The sequence below is a fragment of the Cupressus sempervirens genome, chromosome 4 (genome assembly GCF_028749045.1).
Source record: "Cupressus sempervirens isolate cs-2001-9-10 chromosome 4, ASM2874904v1, whole genome shotgun sequence".
NCBI lineage: Eukaryota > Viridiplantae > Streptophyta > Pinopsida > Cupressales > Cupressaceae > Cupressus > Cupressus sempervirens.
In genome coordinates this window covers 378,525,522-378,548,614 of record NC_143121.1, presented here as the reverse complement: position 1 = coordinate 378,548,614, position 23,093 = coordinate 378,525,522, and positions in this window count along the sequence as shown.

Genomic DNA, 23,093 nt, shown 5'->3' with positions numbered 1-23,093 from the left:
TGTGTGAGCATCCTTACTCTTGGCTCTAATAACAAATCAACATCTGCCTCTTCTTACAAGTAAGGTCTAGTCTAAAGTTCCTTGATGGTTTCATTTTGTATCAATGACATAAATGCTCACAAATGGAATTCCCCTTTGTGAGAAAATAGGTTCCAATTGGTATCATGTAGATCAATCTTTTAAATTTAAATTTAATTCACAAAATAAAGTTTTAACGGCTATAGGAGAGTTTTGACATATCATAAAATTCCTAAGATATTTCCATGAATGAATTTATTCCCTTCACCACTGTAATACCCTAACCAACACATAACCATAAATATAACCAAACAACTTAATATCAAACATACATAAGAGATTTCTATAAAAAAAAAATGAACAATTTTTTTTTTTATAACAATTTCCATTACCAAATAACCTTATACAACAAGTACGGTAATGAACTCATAATCAGCAATCTAACATTACTATTTATTACATCTGAGTATATTATATATTTATACTCTCTTATCAGAAATACAACGTCTTTTGAATTACATTCAAGTTAAACACTGAATCTGAATATTAATAAGCCAATTTTCTTCTAGGTCTGTAATCAAACATATCTTGAACCTGGAATCAAATCAGCACAACCACAACACACAAAACAAGGCTTAGATCACAAGTTAAATCGATAAAACCTCCAGTAAACCTGCACGTTAGATTTAATAAAAAAACTATAATCATTAAATCCAAATAATAGATGTACTATAAATACAATTTTCTTTTCACGTAGATATGTAGAAATAAACTTGCATAGAATATGACAAAGTAATGATCCAGTAGTCCATGGGTGTCAACATAAGAATCTACATTCAGCCACTCATAGAACTCAATATGTCAGGTGAAACCATAATGTTCTTATCTTATTATATGATTCCCAACCCATGAAATTTTAAATATTACCACTTGATTAACTAACTGTCATAAACTTTCCCATAAGGACCTAGACTAGTGTCGGAGGGGATCCGACAACATAATTCTATCACCACAAGTTACTCACTTTATGATAGCCACCCAATCTAAAGGATCACACTTGCATAATCTAACAGACACATCATTCTAGTTATTCTAATTGGAAGAAAATGTAAATTCATTTTCCAATTCCAACAATACATTTATTTCATTTGCTCCAATTAAACAATTGAATCAGCAATAGAAATATCATATAAAACCAAATGAAACCATAGTTGTATTGTTTCACAATACATATAACAAAAACAGCCTTGTCCCTTTACTTTTCACAAACATCCAACTTTCAAACTACATTCCCATTAGATTAACTAATAGTAAAGAATTGATTGTTCTAGGCTTCACTGTACTTTTATTTCTTTTTAACAATACCAATAGAATATTGTTACAAACTAACATCAGACTGAAAATTAAATCAATTTCCATTTCCAAAACCAGAAATCATTGTAATTCAATTTATAATTATAAATTTAAATTCTAACAATCTATTCACAAGAAATTACACATACATTGATACATATAAATAAATATACACACACACACACACACACACACACACACACACACACACACACACACACACACACACACACACACACACACACACACACACATATATATGTACTTACTTACATATACCAATATACACATAAATTAATTTATGAATTTAAATTCAGAATTATAATAAATAAATAAACTTTTCTATTTGTATATCAAATAACTTGCTATTACCTAATATCAACAATTTCCAATTCATAACATCACCTTTCAATTTTAAATTTGTGACACACACACACAGTGCCTCTAAGACTAATATAATTCATCTTCCAAAAACTGTTTTACAAATGCCTCTTTCCATTCTAGAAACAGCATAACCTAAAGTTACAAATTTTGACTAAATCTTCATGCAATTAAAATATCATGCAAGATCAAAGTATCGACTAATCTATTGATTACTTCCAGCTCTAATAATAATAATATTTATGTTGAGAGATGAAAATAACCATCTTTAAAATAAAAAAATAATCCCAACGGTTGATATCATAATCATGCCTAAATTCGCAACATAGTTATGTAAAAACTACTACCAAATGTCAATATGGTTGTATAGCTCTATTTGCCTAAAACCCACAACTTAAACATAACAAAATTTCAAACCCTAATCTCATCGATCGTTTGTTTAAATATCAATGTTACTCATACCCTACTAACCATTTAACAATATATCTCACTCACATTAACACATTTATGCCCTCGGTTCATGACCACAGCTTTAAAGATTGCGTACTTGTAATCATAGCCGAGACGCACACAACTTAGAAGTATTGTACACAGAGATATCACCTTATACCTAAACAAATACAAACACACAAAAATTTGAAAACATACAGAACTCGGTTTTTCAACAACCATCAAAACCATGCTATTTTCCATCCACATGTAGACTTGCTATCGCAGGCATGTTTGGGTAAAACCCAAAAAAAAAAAAAAAAAAACCCCGTATAAAAACTTCCACATTTCTCATTTACATGCAAATGTAACTATGTAAAAAAAATAGAGCTAACCTTGCACCCAGAGCCATACTCTTCATAGACCCTTTTCTTAAATGTCAAACACACTTCATGTAATCCGCTAAACATATACATCACATAACATACAACGAAACTTGAATTCAACAGTGTTAACAAAACAAAATTTCCATACCCACACTCAAGTATGAGTGCATACAGAACCTAGCAACATTAAAATTTTCCAAACCCTGCATGTAACCATGCTTGGGTATCTATATTAACCAGTAAATAAAACTTAAACATTCTAACATTCTTAATCCCTTACACCCAAATCTGGGTTTAACCACTTACAATTTAAATATACAAAACTTCACAAATTTGATGACACATAACTAAAAATATAGGAAAGAGTCAAGAAAAGTTCCTTGCCTATAAGTGTGAATCGATGCTCACAAGAATACGCTTGTAAAGCCTTCTACCACAACTCTCAGACCACGCTTCCAAATTTTATGTCGATTTCCAAAGACATCGAGAAACTTTCTCAATGGAAAAGACTGAGAAACACAACCATGGAGAAACAGAAGAATGAAAATCACGAAATTATGAGGACTTAAAGAACAAAGACGAATCAAACACTCCTCCATGATTAACAGTTCCCTCAATTTAGCGCCGAGAAACCTTTTCCACAAAGATTTCACATTTACCATTAGGAGATCATCGATAACAGACTAAAATCAAAATGCAACCAACACCCATCAAAAATGACAGATTAACCATGCAATAAAATGCTCATAACTGCGAGCTTAACCCAATACCCCATTTCCTGAGCACTCTTTGACACTTGTCAAAGATAGTACCAGCTCGCGGCTCAAAAAACCTGCCAGCATTTAAAACCCACTATCTCAAACACCATGCCTAGTCCAAGACATGCCATGTTCAAATATGCATAGATATCTTAGGCTTTTCTCCTAGTTTAGGTTAGACTTAGTTGAATACCATGTGATAGGATAGTTTAGGTATTAACTTTAGATAGTTTAGATTTATATTAACATTAACATTAACACAAGATAATATTAGTATTAACATCAATATCTATATTAATAGTAATACTAATTAATATTAATATTAATATATCAACATATATATTAATATTAATATCAATATTAATATTAACATTAATACTTGTTAATATTAATCCCACTAACACACAAACTCTGCCAAATGACAAGTCTATATATATATATATATATATATATATATATATATATATATATATACATATACATATATAAATATATATTTAATACTTATTTATATATATACATAATTATTTTATACTAATGCACTTATATTCATATACGTATATATATTTATACATTGTTATAATTATATATATATATATATATATGTATGTATGTATGTATGTATGTATGTATGTATGTATGTATGTATGTATGTATGTATGTATGTATATTCTTAAATCTGATAAACAAAAGATTCAAGGTGCTGTTAAAATTTACTGTCACCCCAAATGCAAGTCTGAAAATACGAACCAGACCAATAATAAAGCTGAAACCATTCATTATTGATTTATAAAATTGATTCCTGAATCCAGATTGATTCAGATGACAAATTTTTGAAAATTACACAAAACTAAAAACATAAAACATCTGATCTGAGAATTAGATTTTGAGAAATCTCTAAATTCTCGAAGAGTTCACATAATAATGCTAGAATTAAACTAATTTAAACATGTATCAAACCATTCAGAAGAGTAAGCTAATCACAGAATTCCAAGGTGACAAAAATAGAACTGTCAGGGCCATGACACCCTTCCCCACCAGCTTAGGCTTACTCCTAGAAGCCTGAAAACAAATGAGGGTGTGAAGCTTTCATTGCCCCTATATCTTTCCAAGTAGCAGAGGTATCATCATTATGATCCCATAATACCTTTACCTATTCCACCTTGCGACCTCTTAGATTTAGCTCTCTTTGCTGAATGATCTACACTGGTTCCAACATCAATTGGGCATCCACTACCTATAATGCATTCCAATTTAGAACATGAGTGATATTAGGTATATATTTCCTTAATATAGACACATGAAAGACATCATGGATTCAAGATAGACTGGGAGGCAAAGCAAGTCTGTAGGTGACCAGACCAACATGTTCCAGGATTTCAAACGGTCCCACAAAACATGGAGACAACTTGGAACCTTTACCATATCTAATAGGACTTTTTCTGGGTCTAACCCGCAAAAATACTTTGTCCCCAACCACAAACTGATGCTCAATCCTATGCAAATCTGCATACTTTTTCTGTCTATCTTGTGCTATAACAAGGTGTTCCTTGATTCATTTCACTTGCTATTCCATATCTTGGAGCATTTCAAGACCTAGGAGAACTCTATCTTCCAGATTATCCCAACTCAAGGGTGTTCTACAAGGTCGTCCATACAAAGCTTGAAAAGGAGCCATACCTATAGAGTTGTGATAACCATTATTATATGCAAATTCAACTAAATGCAAGAATTCTTCCCATTTGTTTTGCCTATCCATGGCGTACATCCTGAGCATGTCTTCCAGAATCTGATTTACACGCTCAGTTTTCCCATCAGTCTCAGGATGATATGTAGAACTGAAATTTAGTTGAGTACCAAGTTCATGTTGCATAGACCTCCAAGGTGAAGATGTGAAAATTGGGTCCCTATCTTATATAATCTTCTTCAGAATCCCATGCAGTTTTACTATCTGTTCCATATAAATACGTGCTACAGATGCAACATTATATGAAGATCTTACTGGAATAAAATGTGCAACTTTGGTTAACCTGTCCACAACAACCATGATTGAATCATGCCGCCTAACTAACAAAGGTAAACCTATGATAAAATCTATGGATATGGTATCCCATTTCCATTCAGGCACACTGTGGGATTGAAGTAAACAAATAGGATGTTGATGTTTAGCTTTCACCCTTTGACATTCTAGACATCTAGTGACAAAATCAGCAATATCCCTTTTCATACCTAGCCAATAATAATGTTGTTTAAGATCAGCATTCATTTTCTTAACACTAGGATGTGCTGAATAGGGCACTTTATGAGCTTCAGACATAACCAAATTTCGTATCTCTCCAACCTTAGGAACATAGATACCACCTCTGTAGATTAGCAATCCATCAGTGTTGATTGAATAACCTTCAAATCTACCCTCTAGCGTGCTGCCACTATCAATAACAGCCTTCACATCTAAAAACCAAGGATCAAAAATCAAGTTTTGCAATATTTTCTCCTTCAAATCTACTATGAGAGTTAATGAAGAGAGATCGTGACGTCTTTTGCTAAGTGCATCAACCACCTTATTCTCTTTTCCTTGTACATATTTAACTTCAAAGTTATATTCACACAAAAATTCCATCCATCTACATTGTCGTGCATTCAGATTTGGCTGTGTGAAAATATATTGAAGACTTTTATGATCAATACGTAACTCAAAATGTTGTCCAAGGAGAAAATGTTGCCATTTAGTCAACGCATGCATTACTGCAGCAAGTTCCAAATCATGAGTAGGATAGTTTAACTCATGATCCTTAAGTTTCCTGGATTCATAAGCTATCACCCCGCCAACCTACATTAAAACTGCTCCTAATCCATCCAAAGAAGCATCTGTGCAAACCACAAATTCTTTACAAGGATCAGGTACAACCAACACAAGTGCGCTAGTCAGACGTTCTTTAAGATGTTGAAAAGCCTCTTCACACTTATCTGACCAGACAAATTTCTTATCTTTTCTCTAAAGAGAAGTGATAGGATGTGCTATTTTTGACAAATTAGCCACAAACCTTCAGTAATAACTAGCTAGACCCATAAAACTTCTCACTTCAAACACGTTATTAGGTATCGACCACTCTATGATAGCTCTAATTTTAGCTGGATCCACAGCTATTCCATCTCTCGTAATAATGTGTCCAAGGTAACTTATCTCAAATTTGAAAAAGTCACATTTTTCAGGATTAGCATACAGCTTATTCCTTTGGAGACATTCAAAAACTTGTCTCAAATGCTTTTCATGCTCCTCCAAGGAGTTACAATAAACCAGAATGTCATCCAAAAAGATAACTACAAACTTATCAAGGAAGGTTCTCAAAACTCCCTGCATCAGACTGATAAATATTGATGGTACATTTGTCAAACCGAAAGGTACAACTATAAATTTGTAATGCCCATACCTAGTTCAAAACGTTGTTTTATGAATATTGGCCTCTTGAATTCTAAGCTGATGATACCCAGATTTAAGATCAATTTTAGAGAATACCTTAGAACCCTTAACTTGATCAAATAAATCATCAATTCTAGGTAACGGATACCTATTCTTGATAGTAAATTTATTCAACTGTCTCTAATCGATACACAGTCTAAGAGATCCATCTTTCTTCTTAACGAAGATAACAGGTGCTCCCCAAGGAGAAACACTAGGTCTAATCAACCCTTTCTAAAGAAGTTCTTCAAGCTAAACTTTGAGTTCCACTAATTCTTGTGCTATCATACAATATAGAGTCTTAGAAATAGGTTCAGTTCTAGGCACAAGATCAATCCTAAAATCAATTTCCCTCTTGAGTGGAATACCCAGAATTTTTGTTACAAAGATATCAAAAAATTCCTTTAACAAAGGGTGATCTAAATTGGTTTGCTTTACCGTGGGTTCTGAAAAATCATTTACAGAAACAGAAAACAGCTTGCAGCCCTTCCTAAAACAGCTTTGAAGTTGTTTAGCAGAAATAATTATAATAGAAATAGGCATTTTAAAACTTGCTATGATTTTACTTGCCCCAACATCATCAATGCATTCAATAATCTTTTCACTGCAATCAATTACAACTTGATGTTGATCCAACCAATCCATTCCTAGAATAACATCATAGGTTCCTAAAGGAATAACTCTGAGGTTCGCCATAGTGGTAAATGCCTTAAGATGAATCTCACAATCTACCGCAATCAGCCCAGTTTCTACCTTAGATCTAGAAGCTAACTCAACTTGCCATGCCATCTCAACCTTTCTCACATGAATACTACAATATTTAACCAAATTGGCAGAAATGAAAGAATCAGTGGCACCTGAGTCAAATAAAATGGAAATTTTTGTACCTTGAAAAGTACCTTTAGCCTCGATAATTGTGTTCTAATGTTTCCCTTGGTTATGATCCACAGTAGTAAAAATATAGTGGTTTCTGCCAGAATCACCAATAGTAGCTTTAGAACCTGATGCTCTTGGCTTACCCTGATTATTGCCTTTTTGAGGATAATTCCACTATAAATGACCCAGCTGCCCACAATGCCAACATTCTGCTCCTCTTTTGGAACTCTTATCCTGTGAGGAATTTGCTTGTGGCGGTGCAAAAATCTATTTCACACTTTTAGAAGGCTTAATGGATTTAGGTAGTTCAGGGACCTTAAATCCCTTGTCTAATTTGATAAACTTATTGAACTTCCTCTTTTGGGATTTACTACCATAGCCACTAGGTGCTGCCTTAGAATCATCCCTGAAGGATTTCTGATTTTTACTACTGCTCAGAACAGATGGGTTAACAACACTCTTGGTTGAAAAACCAAATTTCATTTCAGCAAGCTTAGCTTGATCAGTAGCTTCCTTAACAGATTTAGGTTTGAAAGTTCTCACTTCCTCACTAATCCTAGGATTTAAACCCCGGATAAAGTGCTGCACTAAAGGTTTATCACCTTCATTCCAACCAGAATACTTCTTAAGCTGAAAGAATTTTCTTTCGTACATTTCCACTATAGAGTTTCCTTGAGAAATGTTAAAGAATTCCTCAGACTTGGTTTGCTACCAGTACTCAGACATAAACCTTTCCCGAAACCTTTCAATGAATAATTCCCAAGTGACTTGAGAAATAGGCAGTCCAAGGTGCTCTAACTCCATATTCCACCAAATTGATGCAAAAGACCTTAACTGCATTACAGTCCAACAAACTTTCACATTAGTGTGATAATCATGCAGAATAAAACATCTTTCGATGTTTAGAAGCCAAGCTTCAGCTTCATTACCAGCTTCAGTTCCATTAAAATATGGACCTTTGAGCTTAGATATGTTTTTCAACTGAGTCCTGATAACAAGATCTTTTACAATAGCCTGATTGACATTAGGAATTTGCAAATTTTGAACATTTGCTCCCCCACCAAGAATATTATTCCTAGCTTCAATCCATCCAAACGTCCAAGAATCTGCTAAAGAATTTCAGCTTGGAAACCCCCTTGCTCCTCATCATGAGGAATTTCATCATCAAGCATTTCTTGACGAACCTAACCCCTTCCTAGGCCACGACCTCTACCTTAGCCACGATCGCAGCCTCTACGTCCACCTTTGCCTCTACCTGCTTTAGCATTAGCATTAGGGATACCTCATCCCCATGCTCCTTGTGTAACAGGAGGCATACTGGAATTCCTATAAAAGAGATTCAATTAAAATCTTGTAGGAAGCATAATGAAACCCCTAATAAAACCTATCGAGTCCCGAGTGTTTAAACTAGGCTCTGATACCAAATGTAATACCCTAACCAACACACAACCATAAATATAACCAAACAACTCAAAATCAAACATACATAAGAGATTTTTTTTTAAAAAATGAACAATTTTTTTTTTTTATAACAATTTCCATTACCAAATAACCTTATACAACAAGTACGGTAATGAACTCATAATCAGCAATCTAACATTACAATTTATTACATCTGAGTATATTATATATTTATACTCTCTTATCAGAAATACAACGTCTTTTGAATTACATTCAAGTTAAACACTGAATCTGAATATTAATAAGCCAATTTTCTTCTAGGTCCGTAATCAAACATATCTTGAACCTGGAATCAAATCAGCACAACCACAACACACAAAACAAGGCTTAGATCACAAGTTAAATCGATAAAACCTCCTGTAAACCTGCACGTTAGATTTAATAAAAAAACTATAATCATTAAATCCAAATAATAGATGTACTATAAATACAATTTTCTTTTCACGCAGATATGCAGAAATAAACTCGCATAGAATATGACAAAGTAATGATCCAATAGTCCATGGGTGTCAACATAAGAATCTACGTTCAGCCACTCATAGAACTCAATATGTCAGGTGAAACCATAATGTTCTTATCTTATTATATGATTCCCAACCCATGAAATTTTAAATATTACCACTTGATTAACTAACTGTCATAAACTTTCCCATAAGGATCTAGACTAGTGTCGGAGGGCATCTGGCAACATAATTCTATCATCACAAGTTACTCGCTTTATGACAGCCACCCAATCTAAAGGATCACACTTGCATAATCTAATAGACACATAATTCTAGTTATTCTAATTGGAAGAAAACGTAAATTCATTTTCCAATTCCAACAATACATTTATTTCATTTGCTCCAATTAAACAATTGAATCAGCAACAGAAATATCATATAAAACCAAATGAAACCATAGTTGTATCGTTTCAAAATACATAAACCAAAAACAGCCTTGTCCCTTTACTTTTCACAAACATCCAACTTTCAAACTACATTCCCATTATATTAACTAATAGTAAAGAATTGACTATTCTAGGCTTCACTATACTTTTATTTCTTTTTAACAATACCAATAAAATATTGTTAAAAACTAACATCAGACTGAAAATTAAATCAATTTCCATTTCCAAAACCAGAAATCATTGTAATTCAATTTATAATTATAAATTTAAATTCTAACAATCTATTCACAAGAAATTACATATACATTGATACATATAAATAAATACATACACACACACACACATATATATATATATACTTGGTACATATATATATACATATATATATATGTATATATATACATATATATATGTATATATATATATACATATGTATATATACATATATATATGTATATACATATATACATATATATATATACATATATATATATACATATATATATATATATGTATATGTACATATACATATACATATGTATATGTATATGTACATATACATACATATATATATATATATATGTATATATATATATATATGTATATGTATATATGTATATATATATATATGTATATATCTATCTCGACAACCATGCCCAGTCCAAGACATGTCATGTTCGAATATGCATAGATATCTTAGGCTTTGCTTCTAGTTTAGGTTAGACTTAGTTGAATACCATGCGATAGGATAGTTTAGGTATTAACTTTAGATAGTTTAGATTTATATTAACATTAACATTAACACAAGATAATATTAGTATTAACATCAATATCTATATTAATAGTAATACTAATTAATATTAATATTTATATATCAACATATATATTAATATTAATATTAGTTATTATTAATATTAATTTCAATATTAATATTAACATTAATACTTGTTAATATTAATCCCACTAACAAACTCTACCAAATGACAAGTACATATATATATATATATATATATATATATATATATATATATATATATAAACACAAGCACACAAATATAAAAAACAACTATATATATATATATACATATATAAATATATATATAATACTTATATATATATATATACATAATTATTTTATACTAATGCACTTATATTCATATACGTATATATATTTATACATTGTTATAATTATATAAATATACATATATATATATATATATATGTATATATGTATATATATATATATACATAATTATTTTATACTAATGCACTTATATTCATATATATATATATATATATATTCTTAAATCTAATAAACAAAAGATTCAAGGTGCTGTTAAAATTTACTGTCACCCCAAATGTAAGTTTGAAAATACAAACCAGACCAATAATAAAACTGAAACCATTCATCATTGATTTATAAAATTGATTCCTGAATCCAGATTGATTCAGATGACAAATTTTTGAAAACTACACAAAACTAAAAACATAAAACATCTGACTTGAGAATTAGATTTTGAGAAATCTCTGAATTCTCGAAGAGTTCACATAATAATGCCAGAATTAAACTAATTTAAACACTTATCAAACCATTCAGAAGAGTAAGCTAATCACAAAATTCCAAGGTGACAGAAATAGAACTGTCAGGGCCATGACAACCACCCTCATCAATCTCATACACAGATCTTGTTCTTTTAGGTAGAAGGTGTAAATCATCACTGGTGACCTACATTGCATGTTTTTATGAACCATGTTTGTGATGGTGACAATTCTATCTTTAATTTGATTTATTTCCTCATCTTTATGCCACAACTCAATTTTCTAGCTATTAGTTATTCTTCATAGTCTCTCCTTTTACAATTCCCATAGGGCCTATTGTAGAAATAAATATTTGTACATGCTTATTCCTACAACAAGTGTGGCAAAAATATAAGGGGGTTATATAAGGTCCTTTTCCATCTACAAATAGATATACCCTTGGTAGTTCAAATACCTATTCCCCTATCCATATAGTTATAGTAGTTTCTATTATTTATTGGGCCACAATGACTAAATTGTCTCTAAACCTTGATTTGATAGAGCCATTTTTTTCATCTTTAATGATCCCTTCTTGAATAAGTTATTCTTCAAAAAAAAAACTCCTCAATAACTTTCTCTTCAGAAATATCATATTCAACAACTTACTACATAACATCCCTCTTCTCTATAAAGACTTTTGAGTCATATTGTGGAGCATCTTCCTCCATGAAGACATTCTATTTTTCTATTACATCATCCCCTCATTGTTCATCATTTAAATCCTTCTCACCAATAGATTCAAAGGACTTATAAAAACAAAGGTCAAGTCTTGTTTTTCGGTTTTCTTAGGAGGATTTCCCCTTGACCTATGAATTTTTGTAGTGGATTTTTCTCTCCTATTCTTAGAAGTACTTCCTTTCCTCATCTCTTATGTAGGAATATATTTTTCAAGAAATTACTAAAGAACTATTTTTATAATTGGTTTTCTTTTTCTAGGGGAGGAAAAACTATTACACTTTCCCATCTTCATATTTCCTCTTCTTTTGGCTAACTTTCCTTATCCTTCTTCATTTCCCATTTTCTTGTAGACCCAATTCTCAAAGAGCTTTAAATGGTGATCTTAACATAAATTTTTTGTGTAACAACCTCTATGTCATCATTAGAGGTTGTTAAGGTTTTATCCTAAGTTGTATTCTTAAACCTAGGATCTTCTACTATAAGGGATTCCTCAAACTAGGCTTGTGAGGATGGAGGGTCCTCTCTAATTTTAAGATTTCCCTTAGAGGTATTAACCCTATGGAATAATGCCCCTCCACGCTAGGAATGACATATTCTTGTATAAATATTTAAACATTGAGAAACTCATCCCTAGACATGGTAGAAATTGTTAGAGTAATAGGTTAATTTCATTTTATTTATTAAATTAACTTTACTCCCTCCTTAAGATTTCCCTTTATGCACTTGAATTTCCATTTAATAATTAATTAGTAATTTTTAAATGAAATTTACCTCTTAGGATTTTCCTTATAGGTTTTCCAATCTCCTTCTATGAGGATTGATCTTTTGTATTTATTTCTCATCTTTTCAGTCTGATAATATAATTTTCCATATTTTAGAACAAAACCCTTACCTCTTCTTTGTCTTTTCTTTGTTGTGACAAGTTCTTGCATGTGGGTGTTCTTTAGGTTTTGTGGATCTGTAGTGCTTAAATCCTTCATCGTATCAGAGCTTGACCTATTGTAGCTTGTTCTTATTTGGAGAAAAAGAAGAAAGAGGGTTTTATAGAATAGATCTAGCTTCTTCTTCTTTTTTCCTATGAAAATGGGGGCATCTCTAATTTTTGGAGCACGTTGAGGCCAAACAGACCTCATAGTTGGATTTAGAAGGTGTCAAAACCCCCATTTTCATATAATATTTATCAATTTCAAACAACATCAACTGGGGAGGGGAAAATTATTGCATACCAGGGTGATACGACCTCTAGCACACACTTTGAGAAAAAAAAAATTAAAATAACAAAAAAACACTTTTTTAATGTTGACAGTTTCTAAGAAAACACCATGGTTTATAAACCACCAGCAATTTTTTGTTAACCACATGTGGTCATAGCTAAACCACCCATAGCCAACTATCTCACCCACCCCCTTGCCCGCACCACCATTGTGCCACCAACATGCGACCATGCCTCCACTCGACCCATGCACCACTCGTGCACCAGCACCACCAGTCACACCACCTGCACTCTACCTAGACTTTTATTTATTTATTTTTAAAAAATAAATAAATTAAAAATAGCCTTTTCGAGGCCCTAGTAGTCTTTTTCTTCTAACTTGAGCACACGATGGTGTTTTTTGGATCCAAAAGAAGCATTGGAAAGATGATTTAGAGACAGAGATCATGGTGAAGGTATTTTTGGATCTTTTTCTCTAGCTTGGTACCTTTTTTTTTCTCAAATTCAGATGATGCTTTCCATCTCCCAGGGGGGTGGGCGTAACTTGCTCATTTTAGCTCCATTTTTTTATTTGAAATAAGTGTCAAAAAGATCTTCTCAAACCCTACTGAGATTCTCCATTATTTTCATCATTATTTGTAAAGGTTACAAGTGATTCTCAAACTGAATTTTTTTGCTATCTTCTTGTTCACGTATTCCTTCTAGCAGTCAAGGTTTAGATTTTTGCATTGTGAGGGGTGTTTTATATTATTATTTCTGTTATTTACATCAATAGACTATAAATTTTTTTATAAAAAAATAATTCAACACATTCTAAAACAATGATCGAGACCTCTTCTTTTCTAGAACTTCTGACCCCTCATAACTATCACACATGGAAGTCCATGATGACATGACTTCTTTGGTCAAAAGGGTACGTAGTGATCTTGTTAGATACAGTGTAGCCAATTTTTACAGAGGCCTTTTGAGGTCATATAACACTGAAACAAGATGGATGAGGCAATAGGTTTGATTACTTTATAGGTATCTAACACTCTACAATTTCATCTTGATGGGTGTAATGCCCCTCTAGCTATATGGACCAAGCTTGATGGATTGTTAGGTACTGTGAATGAGTTTAGGGCACTTCACATTGAGGCAAAGCTTACCTCTCTTGTACCAAATTATTTTCCTTCCATTGAGGACTTCTTGATGAATTTTAGACAACAAAGATCTTTATTATAGGGTTGTGGGAAAACTAAGACTAACATTGAGTGCATTTACGTGATTCTTTCTAAGCTTCGTGGAAATTTTCAAAAAAAAAATTCTACCTTCTATTCCACCAAGGATGCCTTGGGTACTAGATTTACCATGCCATCCTTTGAGGTTTTTTGTTATCATTTGGCTTGAGAGAAAGATATGCTTTCTAAGTTGGATTCTCTTACAGGCTCATAGACTTATGCATTGGTGGCTCGACCATCTTCTGGGACAAAGGAGAAGAAAAAAGTCACATCCTATAGAGTCTCAAATTGATTTTGTTCCTCACATCACATTAGGCCCACCTCCTCCTAAGGGGGATAAACTGATGTAAGGAGGGCAAGCATGCCTAGCAATCTAAACCCCTTGTAGAGTTAACACAATAGAAGAAAACACACAAAGAGAATAGCACCGGAGAGAGAGAGAGAGAGAGAGAGAGAGAGAGAGAGCAATATTCTGTTTATTGATTCATCAAATGATCAGTATGCATGCCTAGTTTTAAGGTCTTTTGAGTTGCTACCTAATACAAAAATACATTCAAGATCCATGATCTAGCTTCAAATTCGCACTTCTAGACACATATTCAACAAACTTTCTCGTCCTTCAAAATTTGTGCTAACTCTAAGCCTAAACATCCTATTTATACTTGTCAAAATGGCTTATAGATGATTCTAGAACATATTAAAATAGAAAGGCCAACCCTAAAATGGTCTGCATACATCCCAAGACAATATTTTATCATAAAAGTCATGATCAAAATTAATCTTGCAAGTTGGCTCCCATTAAGATCCAAAAAATGGAAAACTCATGCAAAATGCTAAAACTCGGCACATGAAGGAACACTCAACAACAACTAGATAACTTGGCACCCACTAGATAGCTTGGTACACACTGTGCAACTTGGCACACACTGTAGAGTGAGACGGGATAACATGCTAATCTAAATGTTAACATGATATGGGATAATTGCAACTTGGTTGATACTACAAAATTACTAGCACTTGGCAATTTTTGCAACTCAGTAACAACTGCCAGAATGAACACAAATGAGAAGGATAATATGTTAACCTAGGATGCTCCTACATTAGATAACCAAGGTAGAAATAAATTATTCTCTAGAATCATGTAAGTTTCACAACCTAAGTTGAATCCAACTCAGATTGAGAAATCCATGTAGCATCTTCAACTAGTCTATTCTTCCACTTCACCAAATATTCATAGTACTCTTTTCCTCCTGTACTTTTACCAACTCTCTGAACCAAAATATTTTCAACCTCTTCAATCTTCTTCTTAGGATAATCCTCAAGTACAAAAACTTCATCATCTAACTCATGATACTTATATAGATTAGCAACATTGAATATAGAAGATATATACATGTCATCAGGTAACTCAACTTCATAAAAATTTCCACTATCAAACTTCTTCAAGATCTTACAAAGTCCAAATATCTTCATCTTCAACTTACTGTATGTTCCAACCAAAAATATGTCTTTCTTAAAATGAACCATCACATCATCACCAACTTCAAAAGCATGATATCTTCTAGACTTATTAGCATTCTCCTTGTATTTTTTATTAATTTGTTCCAATTTCAGCTTCACTTCCTTATGCGAAGATTCCATAAAATCAGCAAATTCTTCTCTCCTGCAACACTTCTCTTCTCTTCACTAGCAACATCCCTTAAATTTGATACTCCTCCAGGCTTCGTTCTAGTAACAATCTCAAAAGGTTTCATCACTGTACTTCTATTCATAGAATTATTATATGTGAATTCATCTTGTGCCAATACCATCTCCCAATTATGGGTTTCATCACTAACTAAGCATCTCAGCAAATTCCCCAAGCTTCTATTCACAACCTTTGTCTATCCATCTATTTGTGAAGGGAATGTAGAACTGAATTTCAACTTGGTACCCATCTTCCACAAAGTTCTCCAAAAATAACCAACAAACTTTTTGTCTCTATTAGAAATAATACTTCTTGGTAATCCATGAAATCTATCAATCTCTTTGAAGAAAAGTTCAAAAAAATGCTTAGCATCTGATATCTTTTTACATGGTATAAAATGAGCTATTTTAGAAAATCTATCCACAACAACAAATATAAAATAAGACCCCTTTGTTGTTTCAGGCAATCCAAGAACAAAATCCATACTAATGTCACTCCAAGGTTTCTCAAGAGTAAAAATAGGTGTATATAATCTAGTATTCTGGCTTACTCCTTTTGCAACTTGACAAACTCCACAACTCTTCACAAACTTCTAAACATCCTTATACATTTTTGGCCAATAATACTTCTCCTTCAACAAACTCAATGTCTTATCAATTCTAAAATGTCCAGCCAAGCCACCACTATGCTTTTCCTTAATTAGATTCAACCTCATAGAACTTCTAGGGATAAATAATTGAATTCCTTTGAACAACATACCTTCTTGAATGAAATATTCATCATACTTACTGATGTGATCTGTTAGATTTGGTGCTCTTCACTCTCTTCATGCCTTAGAAAAATTAAGATTTAGTGTCATACAACTCTTTCATTTCATCAAAACCAAGAACTTCAACCTTCATCTTAGTCAACAAAGAATGACTTATGTACAATGCATCATCAACTCAATTAGTAACTCCACTCTTATGCTTAATTACAAATGTAAAACTCTACAAATACTCAACCCACTTCATATGTCTCTAATTCAATTTATGTTGGCTTCCCAAGTACTATAAAGCTTTATGATTGGTATACAACACAAATTCCTTAGGAATCAAATAATGTCTACACTTCTTCAAAGTTTGAACAATAGTATAAAACTCTTGATCATACAAAGAATACATCCTTTTAGCATCATTCAACTTCTCACTAAAGATAGCAATAGGTTTACCTTCTTGACTCAATATATCTCCTATTGTACTACCACTTGCATCACATTCAACTTGAAATACCTTATTGAAATCAAGCAAAGCCAATACAGGCAACTCAACAACCTTTTTTTTTGATGTCTCAAAACTCTTATCAGCTCCATGTGTCCACTTGAATTCCTTTTTGTCTCAGTCATTGCATTACAAACAACACTAAAATTCTTTATAAACTTCCTGTAGAAACTAGCCAAACTATGAAATGATCTTACCTCACCCACATTCTCAAGTGTAGGTCATTCCAAAATTGCTTTAACCTTCTTAGGATCCATTCTCAAACCATCAACTGAAATAACAAATCCCAAATACACAATCTGTTCTTGCATAAAAGAACACTTTTTTCAGATTAATCATCAACTTCTCCTCTTTCAATCTCTGTTATACTTGTTTAACATGCTCAATATGTTCTTCCTTAGTCTTACTAAATATTAGAATATCATCCAAATAAATAATCACAAACTTACCCAAAAATCTTTTTAGAACTTCATTTATCAACCTCATGAAAGTACTAGGTGCATTAGTCAAACCAAAAGGCATTACCAACCATTCATACAAACCATCTTTTGCCTTGAAAGTAGTCTTCCATTCATCACCTTCTCTAATTCTAATTTGATGATAGCCACTCTTCAAATCAATCTTGGTAAAATACTTTGCACCACTCAAACAATCCATTATGTCACCCATCCTCAACATAGGGAACCTATATTCCACTATGATCTTGTTAATAGCTCTAGAATTTGTACACATCCTACATTCTCCATTCTTTTTAGGTGCTAATACATTAGGTACAACACATGGACTCAAGCTTTCTCTGATCAAACCTTTCTGTAGAAATTGATGCACTTTTCTATTAAGTTCTTCATTCTCTTTAGGTGTCAATTTGTATGGTGCTTTTTTTTGGCAAACTAGCTCCAGGAATCAAATCCATACAATGACTTATACTTCTTACTAGAGGTAAACCATCAGGAATATTCTTAGCAACAATATCCTTATACTCATTTAGCGATTCTATAATTTCTATTAGTACTTAGTCTCTAACAATTTCTATTGTCACTTTGTCATTACCAGCTTCTGCTACTCAGTCATTACTACCAACGCTCAGTCCTCTAAGAACTATAGAAAAAAAAACTTGATTCTTCTTCACTTATTTTTCAAATTTTTTTCTATTAACCATGCAAATTCTCATAGTAGTACATTTAACCTCATCTGGAATTTCAATCAAAGGCATCAATATTTGCTTGTTTCCATTCACTCAAAGAGTATATTGAAACAATCTTCCATCATGTACAACATATTTATCATATTGCCAAGGTCCACCCAACAAAATATGACAACAATCCATTGGCATAATATCACACAAAACTTCATCAAAGTACTTTCCAATCTTGAACTTCAAAATGTGTTGCTCACTTACCAATATTTAATGCTCATCTTTGATTCATGAAACATGATAGGGCTTGGGATGCTTTAGCCTCTACAACTACAACTTTGTAACCAGCTCTTTTGATGCCAAATTTGTAGAACTTGAACTATCAATGATCACCTTACATCATTTTCCAACTATCTTACATCTAGTCTTGAAAAGACTTCTTCTAAAGACTGTTTCCTCATCACTTTCCTTATTACATAAGGTTCTTCTCACCATCATATTTTCTTTAGCCTCAGGTCCACTCAGTGAATTCTTAATGTCCTATTGAATCACAACATTTCTATTACTTCTCCCACTTTTAGAGGATCTACGTTCAAAAGATCTATGCCCTTCTTTACCACATTTGAAACAATTACCATGAAAACCACCTCTAGAATAAGAATTACCTCTTCCTCGGTAAGAACAATACCTCCTCAATATGAACTGCCACCTTTCCACTTAGTCTTGTCTTTTTCATCATTCTTCCACTTAGATTTGCATTTATCTTGCACAAAACTGTCAGATCCACCACCTTCACCATAAGATCTACCTATACCTCTCTAGAATCTTCCACCTCTACCTCTTTGTCTTTGTTGATGTTTCTTTGTCAAGATCTCCTCAACTTTTAAGGCATATTGATATGCTTCTTCCACACTTTCCAGTTTAACAAAACTTATTTCATCTTGAATTCTAGATCTCAATCCATTTAGATATCTTGCAATTTTCTCAAGATCATCATCCACATGTCTAGATCTGATGTCCAATCTATAGAATTCCTCGCTATACCCCTTCAAATTAATGTCTCTTTGTCTCAAATTTTGCATCTTTCTCAAACTTTGTCTTTTAGTTTGAAAATTCTCCCACCATAGCAAAACATGACCTTTCAACCTAGTACTACAAGTTTCACCTTCCTATTATTAGGAGTGTTTTCATACTCAAAGAACTTCTCCATATCAGAGATCCAATCTAGCACAACACCGGTGTCAAATTTTCCATCATAAGGAATGACTTCTACAACAGGCTTTGAATGTGCCCTAGACAATACTCTCAATAATATTTCCTTCTCTTGATCTTCATTAGGTTTTAGATTAGGGTTTGGTGCCACTACTTCATCATCACTCACATCATCAATATGTTCTCCTCTCCTCTAGGTTATCTATAAAACATCTAATTTGGTTGTAATTAGTCCCAATGCATCCAACATGACATTGTCTACATTTCCTCTACCACGAACCATCTTTACAAATCAGGTTCCTACAATTGCAACCCTCTATAAGTTATAGGTCAAATCTATAGATCTGCAACCCTACAATCAAATACACTTAGGGTTCTAAATGATCCAATCTCCACAAGGATGAACTTCAAGCTTTGATACCACCTGATGTAAGGTGGGTAAGAAGAAGTAGGGCCAGAGGCACACCTAGCAATCCAAACCCTTTGCATAGTTAACACAATGAAAGCAAACACACAAATAGTTAACACAATGAAAGAAAACACACAAAGATAACAATGCCATAGAGAGAGAGAGAGAGAGAGAGAAATATTCTTTTTATCAATTCATCAAATGATTAACATACATGCCCAATTGTAAGGCCTTCTAGGTTATGACCAAATAAAAAAATGCATTCAAGATCCATGATCCAACTTTAAATTTGCACTTCTAGACACATGCAATAGACTTTCTTAGTCCTCCAAAATCTGCCTAACTCTAAGCCTAAACACCCTTTTTATACTTGCCAAACTAGCTTACAAATGATTCTAGAACATGTTGAAATAGAAAGGTTGACCCTAAAATGTTCTACACACATCCCAAGATAAGATCTTATCATAAAATTCATGATTAGAATTAATCCCACAAGTTAGTTCTCATTAAGAACCAAAACATAGATTTCTCATTCAAAATGTTGACACTTGGCATCAACAAGTTCACTCGGCACATGAAAGAACACTCAGCAAAAATTGGATAACTTGGCATCCACTAGATGGCTCAGTACAAACTATGGAACTTGGTACACACTATAGAGTGAGATTGTGTAACATGCTGATCTAAATGTTAACATGACATGGCATAACTACAACTTGGTTGAAACTGCAAAATTATGGGCACTCACTAATTGTTGTAACTCAGCAATGATAGCAACTCAGCAACAACTGGTTGAATGAACACAAATGAGTAGGATAACACATCAACCTAGGATGCTCTTATATCATAAACCAAATCTAGAAAGATTGAAGTGTGCTTATTGTAATATACCCAGTCATGATGAGTCGTGTTGCTATGAGAAGAAGTTAGACAACTATATCAAATAGGTTTCATATTTGATAGCTCTCCCTTAGAAGAGAAACATTGATATTCCTTATACTTCTCATAGATCTTCATCATCATCATCATTTCTATTAGATGGTAAAGACATTGGAAAGGGTCATGCACTATGTGCAACTACTACTCCTAATTCTTCTAGATGATTATTGGATTCAGGTGCTTCACACCATATGAAATCTTAGGATTTTTTCTCTTCTTTTGAGGCTTCTCCTACTCCACTCATTTTGATGGGGAACAACATCATTATAACTATATGTGGGAAAGATTCTATTTCCATTATTGATGGTACATTTTATGGTGTACTCTGTGTTCCATAGTTTTCCTCTAACCTTCTCTCTATCTATCAGATTACACATATTGGGATAGGGAAGATAGATGAGTTTGCACAAGATTTATTGCACATCACAGATAGTGAGACATGCAATATTTTTGCTATAGGGACTATTGATCACTCTTCCAACCTATACTCTTTCTCTCATTTTGGTCCACCATCTCCACTATCACAGACTCACTCTCCTTCTTCACGAGAGACTACTGAGGTAAATTCAAGTCACTTGAACTTATGTGTTGTTCCTCAAACTAGTGTTTTGACTTTTATAGCTCAACCTCCTATTCAAATTCCATCCATTGTATAGGATTACTTTTCAGCATTTCCTATCATTGCAGCTCCAATCATCAAGCCACCTATTGTAGTTGTTGAGGATATATCAGAGGACACAATTCTCCTCTCACATGATAGATTCAACACATCTCTTATCCCACTTCCATTGGATATTCCATGATAAGATTATCATGCTTTCTCCTTTGAACATTGGCTAGCACTTCTAGCTTCACCTTATATTTAGGTGTTTCACCCTCCTTATCCACTATCTTTGTTTCTTTAAGATTGGAGCCATATTGGTATGTTCATTGACGTAGGAGTTCTACCATTCTAGGGGGGATATGGAGTATCAAGCTTCTATCATGGGGGGTTTCATTGTACTTATGATCTTGAGAGAGTCTCTTGAGATATTTCATTTGTGCATCCCTTTCTATCTCTTTTTGGAGTAGGGTTTTTTGCATTGGCTTTTCTCTATTTTGTCATTTCATAGAGATTTGGTTGTGATTTGGTAGCTCATCAAGCCTTGCTGTCGGGATCCAAGTTTTTCATTCAGCATTGTAGTTTCCTTTCCTTTTCTTGCATTGTTTGTAGTTGCATTGTTGCTAATCTGAAGGGGGGTGTTAGAGTAAAAGGTTAATTTAATTTCATTTATTAAATTACCTTTAGTCCCTTCTAAATATTTCCTTTTATGCACTTACATTTCCATTTAATAATTATTTAGTAATTATTAAATGTCATTTACCTCTTAGGGTTTCCCTTTAAGGTTTCTGATCTCCTTCTATAAGGATTGATCTTTTGTAAATATCTGTCATCTCTTTAGTCTAGTAATATGATTTATATATTTTCAGAGCAAGACCCTTGCCTCTTCTTTTTCTTTTCTTCTCCATGATAATTTCTTGCATGCAAGTGTTCTTTGGGTTTTGTGGATTTGTATTTCTCAAATCCTTCATAAATAATCCTTGATGCTCTTTGAACAAAAATATTAATTAAATATTAATTTGACCCATAATTAGGTGTACCTTTTTTAACCTTAGAAACACTATGGAGAAGTATATTATAGAGGACATTTGGGGCACTCATTTTCCAATTGTCTTGTCTAACATGGATGAGTAACTTGAAATGGATAGAGT